Source organism: Canis aureus, chromosome X (genome assembly GCF_053574225.1).
Source record: "Canis aureus isolate CA01 chromosome X, VMU_Caureus_v.1.0, whole genome shotgun sequence".
NCBI lineage: Eukaryota > Metazoa > Chordata > Mammalia > Carnivora > Canidae > Canis > Canis aureus.
The window spans coordinates 86974728-86996312 of record NC_135649.1 but is presented as its reverse complement, the minus strand read 5'-3'; the positions used below and the strand labels follow the sequence as shown (position 1 = coordinate 86996312).

The 21585-nt window shown below is 40.7% G+C and overlaps 1 protein-coding gene and 1 pseudogene across 16 annotated transcripts in view; one reads left to right on the top strand and one right to left on the bottom strand.

The window, feature by feature from the left end:
- Nucleotides 1-21585, bottom strand: part of LOC144308397 (uncharacterized) — a 469309-nt gene that overhangs the window by 234943 nt on the left and 212781 nt on the right. The gene's annotated exons all lie outside the window — the stretch shown is intronic.
- Nucleotides 1797-2227, top strand: LOC144308933 (large ribosomal subunit protein eL28 pseudogene; annotated as a pseudogene).

Below are 21585 nucleotides of genomic sequence, written 5' to 3'. Positions count from 1 at the left end.
AGGTCTTGATCTCAGGGCTGTTCAATTGAGCCCCACAAAGGGATCCATGCTGGGCATGGAGCCTGCTTGAGATTCTCTCTCTCCCTGGACCCCTCTTCCCTTCCCTCACTTAAAAAAAAAAAAAGAATGACTTCTTTAAAAATAAAAAAAGCAACCAACTCTACACAACATTTTTTTCCCTTTCTCTTATGCTTTCAAGGTTAAAATAATAATATCTTGTCTGCTACTAGCCTTATGTTCCTGCATGTAAATAAACCCTTCGAATTATCCTATTTCAAGTGTACCATCTCTGTTTCCTATGGGAACTAGGTCTGATTCCATATATATATTACAATAGTTTTTATATAAATAGGTTTAAACAAATTTCTGTTCTGTGTTATTTAGTCTCCTTCCATATACACACATGCATACATACTATAAACATTTTGTCATCAGTAACACTGAAAATATTATACTTTGGCTATATCCCAGTGGACATTTGTCTTAATTTCCTGAAGATCCATTAAAGAAGTGAAGTTGATGGCTCATGCACTGTGAATATTTTTAAGTATCTTAACACAAATTTTCATATTGCCCTCCGGTAAACTTGTGTCAACTTATACTAATTTATATCGGGCCCATATGAGGCAATTTAATGCATTCAACTTTAGTTAAAGCTGGGTGTTAATATTTTATAATTTGCAAATTTATGGATGAAACAATTTCATTGTTTAATTTGCATTTCTTTTATTATCTCTTAAATTGAACATTTTCATATGCTCACTTTCCATTTAAAAGATTTTATTTATTTATTTGAGAGAGAGAGAGAGAACAAGTGGGCAGAGGAGCAGAGGAAAACAGACAAGCAAACTCTATGCTGAGCATGGAGCCCCACTGGGGCTTGATCTTACGACCCTGAGATCATGCCCTGAACCAAAATCAAGAGTTGGATAGTTAACCAATTGAGCCATCCAGATGCTCCTCACTTTCCACTTATATATCTTTTTTTGTAAATCGACTATTCCATCCTTTGCCTTTTTGTCTATGAGATTTCATCTCTTTTTCTTATGTCAAAATACTTACCCTTTGTCAATATTTATCCTTGATGACAAAAAGAGTAAAAACAAGAAATAAGGGGCACAATTGAATTTTTTTCAGGGTAGGATTACTGAAGGATTGAATCAGAGATATTTTTCAGAGTTATTTTTAGGGTAAATTGTATTCTATTCTTGAAAATACACAATGATTATCATTAACATCACCAGGAACTGCATGAATAAGTTATCAACAGAAAAAAAGGAGTCTCTTTGAGTAGATATCAAAACTTACAATATAGTGTTATTTAAAATGCTAGCCTAGAAAATAAGAGTTTCTCCATGAAAAGAGACTGGCATGGCCCAGTTTCATGGAGGAATAGAACTGTGAAATAGGTCTTGAAAGACAAGAAGGAAGAAAAATAATGATATAGAAGTATGAACACCTGCCCCTCAATTCATATCAGACTGTCAACCATCCAGTTTGTATGACAGAGAGTTGTGATAAGGACCAAATGACACAGTATATTGTTTCTGAAACTTAGGTAAGCCAGTTGATAGAGGCTGCCACTATGCATTTCTTCACACTCATCTTCAATTCCTTCTCCATAGCACATTTCCTAGAAAGGCTACACTCACTTCTTGTCTCTCTTCCAAGAGGGGTACCCATGTGCTATAACTGGTTATAAACAAAGAGCTTAATAGGGGCACTTCTTTTTCCTTCCTGTTAAGTGACAGATGCACTTTCCATTTCTGGTTGCCATAGTGAAAGGAGCTACCACCATGTCCACTTACCTGCAATGGATGGTCCCTGCAGAACTGCTCCAGCTTCCTGATGAAGAGGAACAAACAGACATTCAGCATCGACCCAAATAACCTGAAGGTTCTCAACTCCTTCTGTAACAATGGGCTGATACAAAGCTAGATTGTGGGCATGGGGCCTGGGACTGACAGTGGTGCTCATGAAACTGAGATCCCACCACCTCCTAATTGCAGACCACCATGAACCAGAATGCCCAGGCCACTCTAAGCAGCATCAGGCCCATGATCCACAAGAACATTTACCCCCAGATCTGCACGTGGTTGCCATTCGCACAACCAGAGCCATACTGCACAGCCAGAAGCCTGTGATGGTAAAGAAGTGGCCTGACCTACCAAGAGTTCCTGAGCACCTGCCTCCCACTTCCAAAGCAATAAAGATGTCAACTGCCTGAAAAAGAGAGAGAGAGAAAGATGCAGATGGGGCAGCCATCTTGAAATGAAGAAGCAACCCCCAACACACTAGTTTTGACAAAATAGAAAGAATTTTTTAAGCTGTGTTCTTGAGATGTTGCTCAATCCCAGCCTGCTCAACTTTGTACTGTCTCCCACCATACTTCTGATTATGTGAAAATCTATACCATTATCTGTCATCTACTGTGATCTGTACAGGCCATCATATCCTAACTGTTGGAAACATTGAAATTGGATGCTCACCTTCCCCAATTTCTAGACTCTTACTTTTTATGCCCTTCAGGACCCCACGAGAAGGAATTTAAATTAGGTTCTCAGTTGGGATTCATACAACTTGACTGATATTCTGGAGCTCTTCCAAAGTAAACCAAAAGAAAAGAAAACACAGTGGAATCTTTACAAGAAAGTATATATGAATGTTGTACAAAGGCATGAGTGATGCTGACGTCATTGTTGGGACCAGATGTGAGAATTAGTAGAATTTCCGGGTAGAGAGTGAGATGGTACAGCCCTCTGTGAATTTCAAGAATCAAATAGCTGTGATATAAAGAACAAAACACTATTCCAGTATTCTCAGAGGTCAAACAACTCTGCTGAGAAAGCCCCCTGAAAGAGGTTATGAGAAAAAAAGGGAAGGATTTTTATACAGGTTGGAGAGGAAGAAGATGGTAAGAAGATGCTTTAATTTTTTTTAAGATTTTATTCATTTATTTATTCATTTGACAGAGACAGAGACAGAGTGGGGGAGGAGCAGAGCAAGAAGGACAAGCAGATTCTATGCTGAGTGCAGAGCCCAATGTGGGGCTCGATCTCAGGACCCCAAGACCATGACCTGAGCCAAAATCAAGTCAGACACTTAACTGACTGAGCCACCCAGGTGCCCCAAGATGTTGATTTTTAAAAAGACTAGTAAGACTTCTGGTTTCAGCTCTGACATATAAAAAGCTTGGAAGTCATCACATCACTCCTTACAACAAAAAGCAAACTAAGCACACCAAAAAGCAATGGCTTTTCTTGGAAAGGCAGAACCACACAATTGGTCTACTTTAAATACTCAGACTGTGATACTTTAAAGAAAAGAAGAAAAATAGTACATTACACTAAAACTAATACAAGAAAGCTGTGGTAGCCATGTTGATTTGACACAAAGTAGACTTCAGAGCAAGGAAATTTGTGAGGCATAAAAGAGGAATACATAGGGGAACCTGGGTTGCTCAGTTGGTTCAGTGTCTGCTTTCAGCTCAGGTCATGATCCCAGGGTCCTGGGATCAAGCCCCACATTAGTCGCCCGACTCAACAAGGAGCCTGCTTCTCCCTCTCCCTCTGTTGCTCCCCCTGCTCATGTTCTCTTGCTTTCTCTCTCTCTCTCTCTCAAATAAATAAATAAAATCTTTTTTTAAATGAGGAAGACAGGGCAACCCGGGTGGCTCAGCGGTTTAGTGTCGCCTTTGGCCCAGGGTGTGGTCCTGAAGGCCCGGGATCAAGTCCCATGTCGGGTTCCCTGCATGGAGCCTGTTTCTCCCTCTGCCTGTGTCTCTGCCTCTCTCTCTCTCTACTCTCTGTGTTTCTCATGAATAAATAAATAAAAATCTAAAATACAATAAATAAAAATAAATAAAAAGAGAAGACATAATAACAAAGGAGTCAGTTCTCCAAAAGACAGAACAATCCTAAGTATATATGAACATAACAACAGAGCACCATCCAAAATGTAGGAGGCCAAAACTTATTAAAGTGACAGGAGAAACAGACAAATCCAGTATTAAAGTTGGAGACCAATACCTCTATAACTACTTGATAGGTCAAGGAGGTAGGAGATCAAAAGGATATAGGTGACTTGAAGAGCAGTAGCAATCAACTTGATCTAACTGTTATTAATAGAATATGCTCTTCAACATCAGTGGAATATACATTCTTGTCAAGCCTGCAAGGAACATCCCCCAAGATAGCTCACATTCTTAACCATAAGATATACCTTAACAAACTAAAAAAAGAAAGAAAGAAAGAAAGAAAGAAAGAAAGAAAGAAGGAAGGAAGGAAGGAAGGAAGGAAGGAAGAAAGAAAGAAAGAAAGAAAGAAAGAAAGAAAGAAAGAAAGAAAGAAAGAAAGAAAGAAAGAAATCCTACAAAGTATGTTCTCAGACCACAATGTAATTTAAAAGAGAAAACAACAGAAGAGGACACCTGGAAAAATCTCAAAGTATTTGGATGTTAAAAAACACCTTTTTTTGGTATATTTTTATTGGAGTTCAGTTTGCCAACATATAGCATAAAACCCAGTGCTCATCCTGTCAAGTGCCCCCCTCAGTGCCCGTCACCCAGTCACCCCGTTCCTTCGCCCACCTCCCTTTCCACCATCCCTTGATCGCTTCCTAGAGTTAGGAGTCTCTCATGTCCTCTCACCCTCACTGATATTTCTCACTCATTTTCTCTCCTTTCCCCTTTATTCCCTTTCACTAGTTTTTATATTTCCCGAATGAATGAGACCATGTAATGTCTGTCCTTCTCCAACTAACTTATTTCACTCAGCATAATACCCTCCGTTCTATCCAAGTTGAAGCAAATGGTGGGTATTTGTCGTTTCTAATGGCTGAGGAATATTCCATTGTAAACAGAGACCACATCTCCTTTATCCACTCATCTGTCGATGGACACGAGGCTCCTTCTACAGTTTGGCTATTGTGGACATTGTTGCTATAAACACTGGGGTGCAAAAAAAACATTGGGGTGCAGGTGTACCTGCGTTTCACTGCATCTATATCTTTGGGGGAAAACCCTAGCAGTGCAATTGCTGGGTCGTAGGGCAGGTCTATTTTTAACTCTTTGAGGAAACTCCACACACTTGTCCAGAGTGGCTGCACCAGTTCACATTCCCACCAACAGGGCAAGAGGATTCCACTTTCTCCACATCCTCTCCAACATTTGTTGTTTTCTGTCTTGTTAATTTTCCCCATTCTCACTGGTGTGAGGTGGTATCTCATTGTGGTTTTGATTTGTATTTCCCTGATGGCAAGTGATGCGGAGCATTTTCTCATGTGCTTGTTGGCCATGTCTATGTCTTCCTCTGTGAGATTTCTGTTCATGTCTTTTACCCATTTCTTGATTGGACTGTTTGTTTCTTTGCTGTTGAGTTTAATAAGATCTTTGTATATCTTGGATACTAGCCCTTTATCTGATATGTCATTTGCAAATACCATCTCCCATTCTGTAGGTTGTCTTTTAGTTTTGTTGACTGTTTCTTTTGCTGTGCAGAAGCTTTTTATCTTGATGACGTCCCAATAATTCATTTTTGCTTTTATTTCCCTTGCCTTCATAGACGTATCTTCCAAGAAGTTGCTGTGGCCAAGTTCAAAAGGGGGGTTGCCTTTGTTCTCCTCTAGGATTTTGATGGAATCTTTTCTCACATTTAGATCTTTCATCCATTTTGAGTTTATCTTTATGTATGGTGTCAGAGAATGGTCTAGTTTCATTCTTCTGCATGTGGCTGTCCAATTTTCCCAGCACCATTTATTGAAGAGACTGTCCTTTTTCCAGTGGATAGTCTTTCCTGCTGTGTCGAATATTAGTTGACCATAGAGTTGAGGGCCCATTTCTGGGTTCTTTATTCTGTTGCATTGATCTATGTGTCTGTTTTTGTGCCAGTACCACACTGTCTTGATGACCACAGCTTTGTAGTACAACCTGAAATCTGGCATTGTGATGCCCCCAGCTATGGTTTTCTTTTTCAATATTTCCCTGGTTATTCAGGGTCTTTTCTGATTCCACACAAATCTTAAGATGATTTGTTCCAATTCTCTGAAGAAAGTCCATGGTATTTTGGTAAGTATTGCATTAAATGTGTAAATTGCCCTGGGTCACATTTACAGTTTCACAATATTAATTCTTCCAATTCATGAGCATGGAATATTTTTCCATCTCTTTGTGTCTTCCTCAATTTCTTTCAGAAGTGTTCTGTAGTTTTTAGGGTATAGATCCTTTACCTCTTTGGTTAGGTTTATTCCTCGGTATCTTATGCTTCCGGGTGCAATTATAAATGGGATTGACTCCTTAATTTCTCTTTCTTCAGTTTCATTGTTAGTATATAGAAATACCACTTATTTCTGGGCATTGATTTTGTATCCTGCCACACTGCCGAATTGCTGTATGAGTTCTAGCAATCTTGGGGTGGAGTCTTTTGGGTTTTCTATGTAGAGTATCATGTCATCGGCGAAGAGGGAGAGTTTGACTTCTTCTTTGCCAATTTGAATGCCTTTTACTTCTTTTTGTTGCCTGACTGCTGAGGCTAAGACTTCTAGTACCATGTTGAATAGCAGTGGTGAGGGTGGACATCCCTGTCTTGCTCCTGATCTTAGGGGAAAGGCTCCCAGTGTTTCCCATTGAGAATGATATTTGCTTTGGGCTCTTTGTAGATGGCTTTTAAGATGCTGACGAATGTTCCCTCTATTCCTACACTCTGAAAAGTTTTGATCAGGAATGGACACTATATTTTGTCAAATGCTTTCTCTGCATCTATTGAGAGGATCATATGGTTCTTGTTTTTTCTCTTGTTGATATGATCTATCATGTTAATTGCTTTACCAGTGTTGAACCAGCCTTGTATCCTGGGGATAAATCCCACTTGGTCACAGTGAATAATCTTCTTAATGTACTGTTGGATCCTATTGGCTAGTATCTCATGGAGAATTTTTGAATCTGTGTTCATCAGGGATATTGGTCTGTAATTCTCCTTTTTGGTAGGGTCTTTGTCTGGTTTTGGAATTAAGGTGATGCTGGCCTCATAAAACGGGTTTGGAAGTACTCCATCCCTTTATATCTTTTGGAACATCTTTAGTAGAATAGGTATTGTTTCTTCTTTAAACATTTGATAGAATTCCTCTGGGAAGCCATCTGGCCCTGGACTTCTGTGTCTTGGGAGGTTTTTGATGACTGCTTCAATTTCCTCCCTGGTTATCGGCCTGTTCAGGTTTTCTATTTCTTCCTGTTCCAGTTTTGGTAGTTTGTGGTTTTCCAGAAATGCGTCCATTTCTTCTAGATTGCCTAATTTATTGGCATATAGCTGCTTATAATATGTTTTTAAAACCGTTTGTATTTCCCTGGCATTGGTTGTGATCTCTCTTTTTTAATTCATGATTTTTTAAATTAGAGTCTTTTTTCTTTTTAATAAGGCTGGCTAATGGTTTATCTGATTAATTCTTTCAAAGAACCAAATCCTGGGTTGTTTATCTGTTCTACAGTTCTTCTGGTCTCTATTTCATTGAGTTCTGCTTGAATCTTTATTAACTCTCTTCCTCTGCTTCGTGTAAGTTTTATTTGCTGTTCTTTCTCCAGTTCCTTTAGGTGCAAGGTTAGCTTGTGTATTTGAGTTTTTTCCAATTTTTTGAAGGATGCTTGTATTGCGATATATTTCTCCCTCAGGACTGCTTTTGCTGTATCCCAAAGATTTTGAACGGTTTTATCTTCATTCTCATTAGTTTTCATGAATCTTTTAAGTCTTCTCTAATTTCATGGTTGACCCTTTTGTCTTTTAGCAGGATGCTCTTTAACCTCCACATGTTTGAATTTCTTCCAAATTTCTTCTTGTGATTGAGTTCAAGTTTCAAAGCATTATGGTCTGAAAATATGCAGGGGACAATCCCAATCTTTTGTTATCAGTGAAGACCTGATTTGTGACTCAGCATGTGGTCTATTCTGGAGAAAGTTCCATGTGCACTTGAGAAGAATGTATTCAGTTGTATTTGGATGTAAAGTTCTGTAAATATCTGTGAAATCCATCTGGTCCAGTGTATTATTTAAAGCTCCTGTTTCTTTGGAGATGTTGTGCTTAGAAGATCTGTCATTTGCAGAAAGCGCCGTGTTGAAGTCTCCTACTATTAGTGTATTATTATCTAAGTATGTCCTAACTTTGGTTATTAATTGATTGATGTACTTGGCAGCTCCCACATTAGGGGCATATTCATGATTCTTAGGTCCTCTTGTTGGATAGATCCTTTAAGTATGATATAGTGTCCCTCTTCATCTCTTACTACAGTCTTTGGGATAAATTTTAATTTATCTGATATGAGGATTGCTACCCCTGCTTTCTTTTGAGGATCTTTTGAATGGTAAATGGTTCTCCAACCTTTCATTTTCAGGCTGTAGGTGTCCTTAGGTCTAAAATGAGTCTCTTGTAGACAGGACATAGATGGGTCTTGCTTTTTTATCCAGTCTGAAACCCTGCGTCTTTTGATGGGATCATTAAGCCCATTCACGTTCAGAGTTACTATTGAAAGATATGAATTTAGTGTGATCATAATACCTATTCAGTCCCTGTTTTTGTGGATTATTTCTTTTGGCTTCCTCTTTCTTTTACAGAGTCCCTCTTAATATTTCTTGCAGAGCTGGTTTGGTGGTCACATATTCCTCCAGTTTCTGCCTATCTTGGAAGCTCTTTATCTCTCCTTCTATTCTGAATGAAAGCATTGCTGGATAGAGTACTCTTGGCTGCATGTTCTTCTCATTTAGGACCCTGAATATATCCTTCCAGCCCTTTCTAGCCTGCCAGTTCTCTGTGGAGAGGTCTGCTCTTAATCTAATACTTCTCCCCATGTAAGTTAGGGATCTCTTGTCTCTTGCTGCTTTAAGAATTTTCTTTTTATTTTTGGAATTTGCAAGTTTCACTATTAAATGTCAAGGTGTTGAATGGTTTTTATTGATTTTAGGGGGGCAATCTCTCTATCTCCTGGATCTGAGTGCCTGTTTCCCTCCCTAAGTTAGGGAAGTTCTCAGCTATGATTTGTTCAAATACACTTTCTGGTCCTCTGTCCCTTTCAGCGCCCTCTGGAATCCCAATTAAACGTAGATTTTTCCTTCTGAGGATGTCATTTATTTCCCTTAACCTTTCCTCATGATCTTTTCATTGTTTTTCTCTTTTTTCCTCAGCTTCCTTCCTTGCCATCAACTTGTCTTCTATGTCACTCAGTCTTTCCTCTACCTCATTAATTCTCGTCGTTATGACCTCCAGTTTGGATTGCATCTCATTCAATTGATTTTTAATTTCAGCCTGATTAGATCTAAATTTGCAGGCTTCATGAAGTCTCTTAAATCCTTTATGCTTTTTTCCAGGGCCACCAGTAGCTTTATAATTGTGCTTCTGAAATGGTTTTCTGACATCAAAGTGTAATCTAAATTTTGTAACTCTGTGGCAGAGAGAACTGTTTCTGATTCTTTTGTGGTGAGTTCTCTTTCTAGTCATTTTGCTCACTGCAGAGTGGCTAAAAACAAGTTGTACTGGAAAAAGGAAGAAAAAACAAAAACAAAAACAAAAAATAAAGAGGGGTATCCTCTGGTTCTATGTACTCTAAATCCCTCGACTTCCCTTGGAGCTTTCCAGCACTGTTCAGTGAAGAACTTGCTCTTTCCCAGTCCTTCTAACTGGTCTTCTGGGGGAGGGGCCTCCTGTGCTGATTCTCAGGTGTGTGCACCTGGGGGCACTGCCCCGCCCCCTGCCAGGCACGGCTCAGTGGGAGTTGTTTATCCTGTATGGCCCCTGTTCCCTGGTGCCCCGCTCTGTCCTAGGCACAGGGTGATACCAGGAGGAACAACCACACTGGCGGCGGCCAGCCTTCCAGCTCTGGAGTCAGCTCCCGCAGTAACTACAGGAGCTCCCAGTCCGCACTGGCCTGGGTGCTCCCGGGGCCGCGGGGGGCACTGACCTGCACAGCTCGGGGGTGCCCGGCAGCAGGAGAGTCATCACTGTCTTGTGCCCTCCCAGCCTCCGCCTGTCCCGGGGGGAGTGCAGGATCCTGGGCTGTGTCTGCTTGGCGCCCTGGCATCTGGAGCCTGTGCTGCTTGGAATTGCACTTCTGGGGCCACAGTTCCACCTGAGGTTTAAGCAGCTGAGTGGAGAGCGACCCACCATTCGGACCCCCAAAACCTGAGTCCACTCTGACCACAAAGCATGGAGCTCAGAGTCTTCTTGGAGAAATGCTTGAAGAGAAAACAATCATGTAACACACTGATTGAGTCCCTATGCTGTGCAGACTTGTCTCCAGTCCTCAAGAGCTTCTGTTCTAGCCAGGAAGCCCCCTCCCTAAGTAAACCCATGAATATATATGAATTTTAGATCATGAGGGGGAAAATGAAAGACAGCAGGGCACAGCCCCCTCTGCCCAGAGCTGCCTGACCAACCAGCTTCTCCACAGGCCCCGCTGGGCACACGCTCCAGCCCTTTACTGAGTTTGGTCCACGGTGTGTGGGGCTCTGTCCCCCAGGCGCCCCTCCTCTGTTAGTGACCCTGGGAGACTGGAGGCTCCATTGCCCCTCCTGCGGTTCTGCCCTAGTTCCCTGGTGAGCACCTCTCCGTCCGGGAAGAATCTGGGGTGGATTGTTAAATTCCTCCTTCTCCAGGACTGGGCTTTCCTGTCCAGGGAGGCTCTCGCCGCCCAGCCTTAGCCAGGCTTCTCGCGGTGGCCCCTCCCTAACTTGATTCTTTTTTATTTTATTTTTCCATCTTCCTACCTTCTTAGAAACACAAACTCTTCTGTCTGTAGCATTCCAGCTGTTCTCTCTTTAAATCTCAGGTAAAATTCATAGGTTTTCAGGATGCTTTGAAAGTTATCTAGGTAAGTTGGTGGGGAGAAGTGAGTGGGGGATCACTCCTCCTCCATCTTGCCCCGCCCCCCCTTAAACAACACTTTTGTAATAACAGATGGGTCAAAGAAAAAGTCTCAAGAACGTAATATCAAAATATGTTGAATTAAATGATAATGAAAATACAACTTCTCAAAATTTATGAGAAGCAGTGAAAGCAGAGCTTAGAGGGAAATTTATAGCATTAAATACACATTAGAAAGGAGGAAAGATATAAAATAAATTAGCTTAAGCCTTAGAGAAAAGGGCACCTGGGTGGCTCAGTGGTTGAGTGTCTGCCTTCGGCTCAGGTTGTGATCCCGGGGTTCTGGGATTGAGTCCCGCATCGGGCTCCCTGTGGAGAGCCTGCTCCTCCTTTGGCCAATGTCTCTGCTTCTCTCTCTGTGTCTCTCATGAATAAATAAATTAAAATCTTTTTTAAAAGCCTTAGAAAACAAGACAAAGTAAAGCAATTTAAGCCTCAAGCCTGTGGTAGGAAAAAAAAATAAAATTAGAGTAGAAATCTGGGAAACTGAAAATAGAAAACCAATAGAGACAAATCAGTGAAACCAAAAGATCAACAAGATTAATAAACCCATAGGGAGGTTAACCAATGAAAAAAGAGAGAAGACCCAAATTACCAATATGAAAAATGAAAGAGGTTTCCTCACCACTAATCACATAGGCATTCAAATGATAATAAAGGAACACTAAGGACATTTCTTTGCACACAAGGTTGATAACTAGCCATGGACTAATTCTTTCAAAGACACAAGCTGCCAAAACTCACAGAAGGAGAAATAGTTGATGTGCAAAGCCTTATATCTATTAATGAGATTGAAATAATAATAACTAATTCCCAAAAAACAAAGCACTAGACCCAGGTGATTTCAAAGGGGAAATGCACCAAATACAGAGAAAATGATAGCAAGTTAATCCAATTTCATCCAGAAAGCAGAAATAGAAAGAACACTTCTCACTCACTCTAAAAACACATCATGCTTCAGCTTTTCAACCCTCAAATCCCTTTTCCCAAGTTCCTGGATACCACTGATGTTTTTACTGTCTCTACAGTTACGCATTTTCCAGAACATATGACCCTGTAATGGTCAAAATAATATATTAAGCATTTGTCAAAACTCATAGGGCTTAACAGTACAGACTAAGCCTAATGTGTGCAAATTAAAACAACAACAAAAACACACACAACAAACAAACAAAAACCTCTAAGAAGCCAAGAGATCTCAGGTTGGAATGCAGAATATGACAAAAGAATCTCAATGTTTTCCAAAAGTTTGGAACCACCTCACTTCAGGTAGTGGATGAAAAGTTACTGATGTAATAAGTTAACTTGAAAATGAGCAGAGTTTGTAAGACTAAAAAGCAAAAGAACCTATATTTAACTACTGAGCTAGAGTTCATAAAACTGTTTCCCCAGGGGGTAGAGGTTAGCAATTCTGAAAACACCACACATTCAGACTGGAATTGAACAGTTAATTAAATGGATGGCAGACAATGAGAATCAGATCTCACTGCTGGAGTGGGAGGACACAGGGAAGGAAGCCAGAATGAGTCATGGAATGGTGTAGAGTTGGAGACCTTAGTATGAACCAGTTTCAGCTTAATAAATATACAGATCTTTACATATGGAAATATATGTCAATATGCATTAATGCCAGATGGTAATAACAGTGGTGATGATGCAGTATATATGGGAACTTTCTACACTATCTACATGGTAATTCTGCAAATCTAAAACCTCTGTAAGATAAAAATACAAAGTTCAGGGGCACCTGGATGGCTCAGTCTGTTAAGCATCTGACTCTTGATTTTGGCTGAAGTCATGATCTCAGGGTCCTGAGATGCAGCCCTGCATCAGGGTCTGTCGGGAGTCGGCTTGAGACTCCCTTCCTCTTCCTCTCCCTCTGCCCTTCACCTCGCACGCACACACTCTCTCTCAAATAAATAAAATCTTTTTAAAAAATAATTAAAATAAAATAAAATACAAAATTTATTAAACATGTATTAGCAATAGAGAGGATAACTTCACATGTTATAAGGATAGTGGTTAATTGATTAAATGGTAGAGAAAATCAACTGATTTTTTCCCATCTTTGCTCAAATCTCCATGTGCTCTATGATGTTAGGCACAAAGCCTAGAGATACATTGTAGAATTGTGAAAACTAGCCTATACTGTAAGTTTGAAAACAGAGAGGTAATGCAAACCTAGTTGCTTGCCAGCTATGGAGCCTTGTAAAATCTGTCTTTCCCTTTATTTTTTTTAAGATTTTATTTGACAGAGAGAGAGAGAAAGAGAAAGCGTATGCACAAACATGAGCAGGGGGAGGGGGCGAGGGGAGAGGAAGAGAGAGAATCCCAAGCAGACTCCCTGCAGACTGTGGAGCCAATGTGGGGCTCATCACCATCCTGAGGTCATGACCAAGCTGAAACCAAGAGTTGGGCACTTAACTAAGCCACCCAGGCACCCTGTCCTTCCCTTTAAAATGAGGGTACTGGACCTCATGACTTTTGAACCCTGTCCAGCTCAGGCATTCCATCACTCTTCATCCTTTAATCTAGAAGGCAAATCAAGCTTCTCGCATGCTCGTAAGTCTGATGCCCCCTTTGGGGCATGGCTATGTATCTGCAGATAGGTTGAGGGAGCCCATCCCCAGCAGCCACTTAGAGTCAAGGAGCTCTACAAGGTCCAAGGGAGGCTACAACCTGCCAGCCAGGGGGTATAAGGTTACAGTGGCCTCCCTTCCCCATTGTCACTTGTGTTGAAATTACTGCTGGGTCCCTGCCCAGATGCCCTTCAGCAGGCTACTGTGATAGGAGTACTAGGTCACCTGTCTCTCGAAAACTGGGCTATGTTACCAGGGACTGCTTTGGGCAAGAAGGCCTAGAACACTACACAGACCCCCCTTCTGGGCACGGGCACATAACTAATGAGTAATATTCATTAATGTATTAAGGCCCCACCCCCAGGCCCCTAGGTGGGACGATTCCATGGCATTCTTCACATTACACAGCTCTCCATGAGACCAAAACTGAGCCTAGATTTTCCCTGAACCCACATCTTGGCCTGGCTTTGTCTGCCTTTTCCTGACTGCCTCGCTCATCAGAGATTTCACCGGGGAAATCTCCCTCACTAAACTACTTGCACAAGCATCCCTGCTTCAGGCTCTGCTTTCTGGATCTTACCGCAAGAGAGCGTGGGGTAAGTTGTAGTGTGCTTCTAATGTCCTGAGGACATCACTGGTGTGGCTACTCCCATGCACAAGTCTCTAAAGCAGGACTCAGCAAGCTGCTTCTGTTAAGCACTAGAGAGCAGGAATTCTAGGCTTTGTGGGACAAGTACGGTTTCTGCCACATATCCTATTTCTCCTTTCTTTAAAACCCTTAAACAATGTAAACAGCATTCTTAGCTCTTAATCCATATAAAAACGAACAGTAGGCACGATGTGGTCCAAGGACTGTGGTTTGCTGACCTCTGCTCTAAGGCATGGAGGTTAAATAAAGTGGGCAGGGTCACCTCATTGCAGAGTGGAGGTTCAGGAGGACTCAGCTATACTTCCGTCTTCTCTGGGGAGAGTTAAAGCAAAAGCCCATCTGACAGAGATGCAGCAGGAATTCACTAATGAGCTTTAAAGGCTCCCAAAACATAATGGGCTCGACAAAACGAAGTATTCATGGATTTATCATTAAATATTCATCTCCTGTTTAATCAGTTGTCTTCTAGTTATGGTTATTATGAGAAAATCTTATAACAAAATCACTTAATTTAGAGGACCTAAAGATCTCTCAAGAAGCAAAACACTTCCTAGTGAACATTTGTACATGACTGAGCAAGAAAAAAAAAAGAGCAAGAGACAGAAGATATACAAGAGACACAGACACTAAGAAAGACGCTGAAGCAGAGATAGAGAGGTGGAGACCACACCTTGATATGAAAGAGAAAGAGAGATAGAGAACAGGCTGAGGGAGATAAGCAGGACAAGAAGTGGGGAAGAGACAGCAGGCAAGAAAATAAACATATGCAGAGAGGAAAGTGAAAACCAGATAAAGACCAAATGACACAGAGACAGGGATGAAGAGTCAGAAACAGCAAGAGAGAGAAAGAAATAAAGAAACAGAGGCAGAGAGAGAGAATCAAAGAGAGAGAAATGCTTTTAACACGCAGTATTTTTGGCCATGACCAAAAGCTTAATCTCAGTAAGAGAAGCTCTCAGTTAATGGTTCAATCCTTGCTTCATTTGGGCCTCTACCTTCACAAGGCAACAGCTAGGGCAAGAGAGCAAGCAGACGTGTGTTGTTTGATTTCAAGAGAATATTTTATATATTTTTTTAAATTTTTACAAGATTTTATTTATTTATTTGAGAGAGCAGAGAGAGAGAGAGCATGAGCAGGGGGAGGGGCAGAGGAAGAGGGAGAAGCAGACTCCCTGCTGAGCAGGAAGCCCGATGCAGAACTTGAATCCAGGACCCTGAGATCATGACCGGAGCCCAAGCAGATGCTTAACCGACTAAGCCACCCAGGCCTCCCAATATATTTCAAAATCTTGGACTAGATTTGCTGGCTTATCTACTAAGGAGGGTACAGATGATGTTGCAATACACCCCATGATGTCTGAGAACAAATTCTGAGTAAGAGAGAAAACAGGAGAAATGGAAATATGGAGGAGGAATCATGGAATGGATTGCACAATGGAAAAAACTACCGCTCTCACGGTAAAACTGCCCGGGTTCCAGTCCATAGCCGACAACTTAATAACCTTGGGAAAGTTATGTAATGCATCTGAGCTTGCTTGTATATTTTCAATTTTGCTCTGAGCAACTAAGGAATTTGGTCAAGAATTGAACAAAGCCATCAGCAATGAAGAAAATGAAGCTGACAACCCTCACCTTCTAACAGGGTTGTATGGATTTTGTGGGGTCGTGTATGTAAACTACTTTTTCAGTGATTAAGTGCCATATGTTTTGATTCTGTTTGGACTAGTTTTAGGCCAATAAAAGCAAGAATTAATTTGGCTTCACTGAAACTCCCGGTTCATTCAAAACAGTGAGACCTTTTACATATGGTAACTCAGATCTTTTATCTCCAATGGCACGGGCACAATCTAGTTCTCAATCTAGTTCTCGTGCTTCAGGGAAATAAGAAGGCCAAGACTGTGAGTTGTTCAAGATGAGAAAAGGAGTCATAAAGTAATCTTAATTTCTGGTCATTTTCTTTTCAAAGAACAGCATCAAAACTTCCTCTAGCCAGGAACTAGAATTGCAATGGTCTCTGAAGAACCGGAAAGTATTTTGTTAGTTTATATTTACATTCCAGCAATGTGATTTCCTGTTACTGTGTTCCTTCTTCTCATCTATAGTCAATACTGAGATGAGCCTCTGACCAGATCCCTCCTCAATGAAAGATGTGTTGCTCCAGCTGTTGGGCCTGCTGCAGAGACAGCCTCCAGCTGTCAGCCTTTTCAGGATCAGCCTCAGATGCAGAGAGCAGCCTGGCCAAGGTCTTGCTCACTTTCCTGGGTGGTCTATACCCAATGTCTTAACCATGTGGGAGCCTAACATGCCAGGCCATGTGGGCCCAACCAGGGAAAAAACTCTGAAGGGCTTTCCTTAATCCGCCACTCTTTATAGGATCACTAGAGGCTGTCACAGGGCCTACATCACAGCTGAATGTCTCCTTCTGCCTAGTCTTGCTTCCTTCCCTGCCCCTTCCACAGGAGTTGAATCTAAAGACACTCCTGAATAAACATCCTGCATGCTTAAAAACTGTGTCATGATCTCCTTCTCAGACAACCACACTGCGACACTTTCTCAGTCTCCCTTTCTCCTTTGTCATATCACACTGTGTAGCACAGCTTCATAAAATGATAGGCCAGGAAAGAATGGTTCCCTATCCTGAGTGGTTGGTGATAAGCTGAGAGAGGGCCCTACCAGGATTCCTTGGATCCAGCATACCCATCTGATATGCTCCAATCTACAAGAATAAACATGGCAGCTACAAGGGGCTAGGGGTCCATAAAAAAAAAAAAAAAGAACTAATATTAACAGAGCCCTTATGTTATGTCAAGCATTGTGCTAGACACTTTTATACCTACTCCTTCATCTAATCCTCATTAAGAAGCAGGTGTCATAGGTAATGTTCTCCTAGCTTACAAATAAGAGTCGAGGGTCGGAGATCCCTGGGTGGCTCAGTGGTTTAGTGCCTGCCTTCGGCCCAGGGCGTGATCCTGGAGTCCCGGGTTTGGGTCCCACATCAGGCTCCCTGCATGGAGCCTGCTTCTTCCTCTGCCTGTGTCTCTGCCTCTCATTAGTAAAATCTTAAAAAAAAAAAAAGAGTCGAGGCTCAATGTGTCCGTGGACTAAGACACAAGGTCAAGGTCATCTAACTCCAACTTAGAGTCTACACTGTAACTCACTTCTGATCTGAATCCAGAGCCTAAAAGTATTCCTTCCTGCCACCTCTACGAGATAGGGATTGAGTTTGGTTGAATATAACAAAACCCAAACAACAAGAACTTAAACATGATGTGTTTCCTTTCATTCATTCATGAAAGTCCTAAGTTGATTGGTGGCTGACATTGGCTCAGGAACCCAAGGATGTTAGAGCTCAGGTTCCAAAATCTGTTGGGTTTCTCCCCCTGGGGTCCCCTTCCAGCATTAAAAATACTTTTTAGAAAGAAAGAAAAGAAAGGGTGAAGAAGGGCCGAAGGATGGGTATCAGCTATTTGGCACCTTTACAAATTAGTGACTTCTGCTTACATCTCATTGGCCAGAGCTGTATCACATGGCCCTCCTGCCTATAATGATGTCTGGGAAATATATTTTGGAATGTAATCTAGGCCCACTGACAGCCTAAATTGAAGTTCACTTTCTGAGAAAGAAGGAAAGAATGGCTATTGACAAGACAACTAGCTTCTATACCTGAAGATTCATCTCAGGGATTTCTAAAGGTTTTATAGGTAGAAAGGTTGGGTTCCCTGGGAAATCGACTCCAAGATGAAGATTTGTGCACAGCTTTTCGAGGGACTGCTTTTGTGAACAACGTGCATAAAGGAGAATGGGAGAAAGTGAACAATAATATAACTGCAACAGAGACCAGTCGGCTTCGTGGAGAGCTTTGAAGCCGGGGTGACCTCCAGAGATGTTCCAAATTGAAGCAAGGGGATCAGCCTTGTAGCCTATATCACCCAGTTATTGAATGCTGTGTGCCCCTTGGAAAAGGGTATAACCTTGGAAGACACAGCCATTTCAGCCAAGGGCAATTCCTGGGAACAGGCTCAGCTCTGAACTGCCAGCAAGCAACACTCCAGGGAAATAAGTGTTTCAGACCTGAAGAGGAAATTTGGACACCACATCTCAGGATCCACAGCACCAGGCTAATAATAAGTTGACCCTCACATGTTGAAATACAGACTCTCCATGCTGATCTCACAGAATGTGTTAGACACAGTAGCAAGGGAGGCATATAATGAGAACAAAACTTTCCCTAGTACTCGTTTTGATGCAAATGCTACACCATTGCTTTTTGCAAAACTCCCAAAGCTAATGATTGCTATTACTCTAAATAATCATATAGTTCCAGTATATATAAACTGGACTCTTATGAATGTATGCTCTCTCATAACGTGACTTCCTAAACAGAAAAACAAGTGGCTAATCACCCCTACCCCTCAAGATTTTCAGGAACTTAGTCTACAAAATTTTTGATATAGAGAAATGCATTTGGATAATATATTTACAATTTATGTAGATCATCTTTTAGAAATACAACTAGTCCCTATGGCGACCTCGTACAAATTAGAAACCATCACCCTCTTTGGGGAGATGTAGCCCTGAGTTAAGGTGATCAGTTTGGCAAATTCAGACTTTGGCAGACTCCTTTGTCCACCATTTGTACAACCATATGTGAGTGTGACAAAAGCATTCCACACTCTTGATGTCAATTGATCCCCAAAAGTTATGATAGAGGATATTGTCATCCTATTTCTCAAATGAGGTGGTTTGGATTGTTTAAATGACTTGAAGCTACATGACCAGGAATTGTCAAAGCCTTGACACAAACCCCAAAATTCTGTCAGTCCCTGAGCTTCTTCCAGGATGCTATGTTACCAACCACAGCAGGACTGTGTAAAACGGTGATTAAAATAATAGCAATGACACACAAAACTGAAGGAAGAAATGAACCTACAGAGAAACTGGTAGGAAAAATAGCTTTGTGTGCTAAAACTGCCAACACATTGTAGAACAAATACACTGTATAAAGAATACATGCATTGTATAAATAAGGGATGATTTCACAGATAAATATTTCAAAATCTCAAAAACCATGAGTTATGTTGTGCTTACCTTTAACGTGTGTGCGCATCTGTGTGCATATACAGATATATTCATGCCTCAGGGGTTTTACTGTTCTAAAAGGGATTGGAGATGCTTTAGAAGGATATGTAAGTTACAAGAAAACACAATACATTGAAGATACAAGTGAAAAATGAAAATTAGAAGGGATAGAAAGTCACTAAGAAAAAGGCAAAAGAGTGCATATCATGAAAATCCGTTCGGTTGTTAAGGATACAAAACACAAATTTGGCTCTTAGCGCTGTAGAAGTCAAAATTAGAAGAAGGGAAACTTGGTCCTTTATATAATTATCCAAGTTAAACAGTTTAAAAAGGCTAGTTTGTAAGGAATAATACTATTAAATTTCTTCAAAAGTAGAACCTTCATGTAAATAAGCCACCTCACCCAACAGATGTAACTACAACTTACAAATTATTTATCAAATTAGTCTTAACACATGCCTGATCTTTTTTCTCAGGTTGCAAAAGAAATGTGTTGACTCCAAAAATGTTTAAAATACATAAAAATTTTTAAAAAGATTATCCAACATGCAGAGATAACCACTTTTAATTCTAGTGTATAATATATCTACATGTATGTTTGTGTACATTTAGACATATGTTTGTGTCTTACAGAATATATGTAACATGTAAAAATATACATATATTACATAATTTAGAATATGTATTGCAATATATGATAGAACAAAATTGGTCTCTCACGTTGGTCATTAGGATGCTTTAAAAACTTCCTCATGCTGTATATTCATTTATAGTATATGAAATATTATGCAGTCATTGCAAATCACATAAAAATTTACTTAACCAAACATATATGGCTAGATATATATGCATATCTTTTCTCTATTATGAATAATACTGTATATAATCACTTTGTGGAATTCTGATTACTTCCTTCTAATCAGCTACTCAAGAAAGAACCAGCTAGGTAAAAAGGCATCAACTTCTTAAAATAATTTATATTAAAATTCATAATCTCCCCTTTGGGAAACTAATACCAATTTCCACTTATTTAAAAATGTATGAGGGTTTGAGTCAACTTCCAAAGTGGCAGAGGGAGAACCCTGATGAAAGTGTACCCCCGTTAATATATGGGAAACACTGCCAAAGCAATCCAAGGCAACCATTTATTAACTCTGAAAATTAACCAAAGGTACAGGATACGCTGGAAAGAGTTTATTCAAGAAAAATAACTCTATCTTGGTAAGAACCGTGGGGTCTATGACACTTTCATTTGAGTCTTCTCCCACGCCCTCACCTCAAACTCATTGGCATGGAAGCCATAAAAAGCTGATGGTCTTATGGTCAAAAGAGAGAAGTGACCTCCTTTTAAAGTCTATCCCCAGGGATACCTGGGTGGCTCAGTGGTTGAGCATCTGCCTTGGGCTCAGGGCCCGATCCTGGAGTACTGGGATCAAGTCCCATACCAGGATCCCCCTGGGGGTACCCTGCTTCTCCTTCCTATGTCTCTGCCTCTCTCTTTATCTCTCATGAATAAATAAAATCTAAATAAATAAATAAATAAATAAATAAATAAATAAATGCCTATCCTCAGAGGATGGTCAACATTTTGACCACACCTACAGCTCTCTGTAAAAGCTCCAATTCCAGGGAATTGTTGCTACTTGGGCTAACTCAGAGCTCAACTATGTGAGACAAAACCTATCCCCAGGGTGTGACTGAAAACAATAGCAATCGGCTGGAATTATTAATATCACAGCTGTCCAAGACTGCGATATCAGTTGGGGAAAACAAGACCCTGGCCAAAAATATCAAAGATAGACCTGGAGGTGTAGGCACCCCTAAGAGACTTTGAAAAGCTTTGAGATATTTCTGTAGCCCTAGAGGGCTCTGTGCACATGCGGAGTGAGCTGATGCTTAGGAAAAAACTGAGAAAGAAGAGAGCCCAAGTCACTCACTTTTGGTTGAACATGAGGTCCTGTACAATCAGAAAGTGAAAGCTGAGGCTGACTTTGAAACAGCCTGATATTTAAAGGGATGCCTATACCCAGAGATCCATCTGACAAAGGATGGAAGGCATACTTCTCTTAGTATATTTAAGGAACTTTTATGACTGATCATTGGCTGACTATTACACTGTGCTGCTCCAGAGGTAACCCATAAGAAGCCAGACTTAGTTTTTTTTTTAATTTTAAGTTTTTTTTAAATTTAAGGTTTTTTTTTTTATTGTAAGTCACCACACACAGCAGGGAATATGAAGTCTATACAAATAAATAGTCCAGGAATGGCACTAAGCAAACAAGCAGGATCCAGAAAAATCAACCAGAGATACAACAACAAATCCAAAGTGTGATGGGGAGCTCTAACTCCAAAGTTGCCACAATATGTTATCAAAAATGAT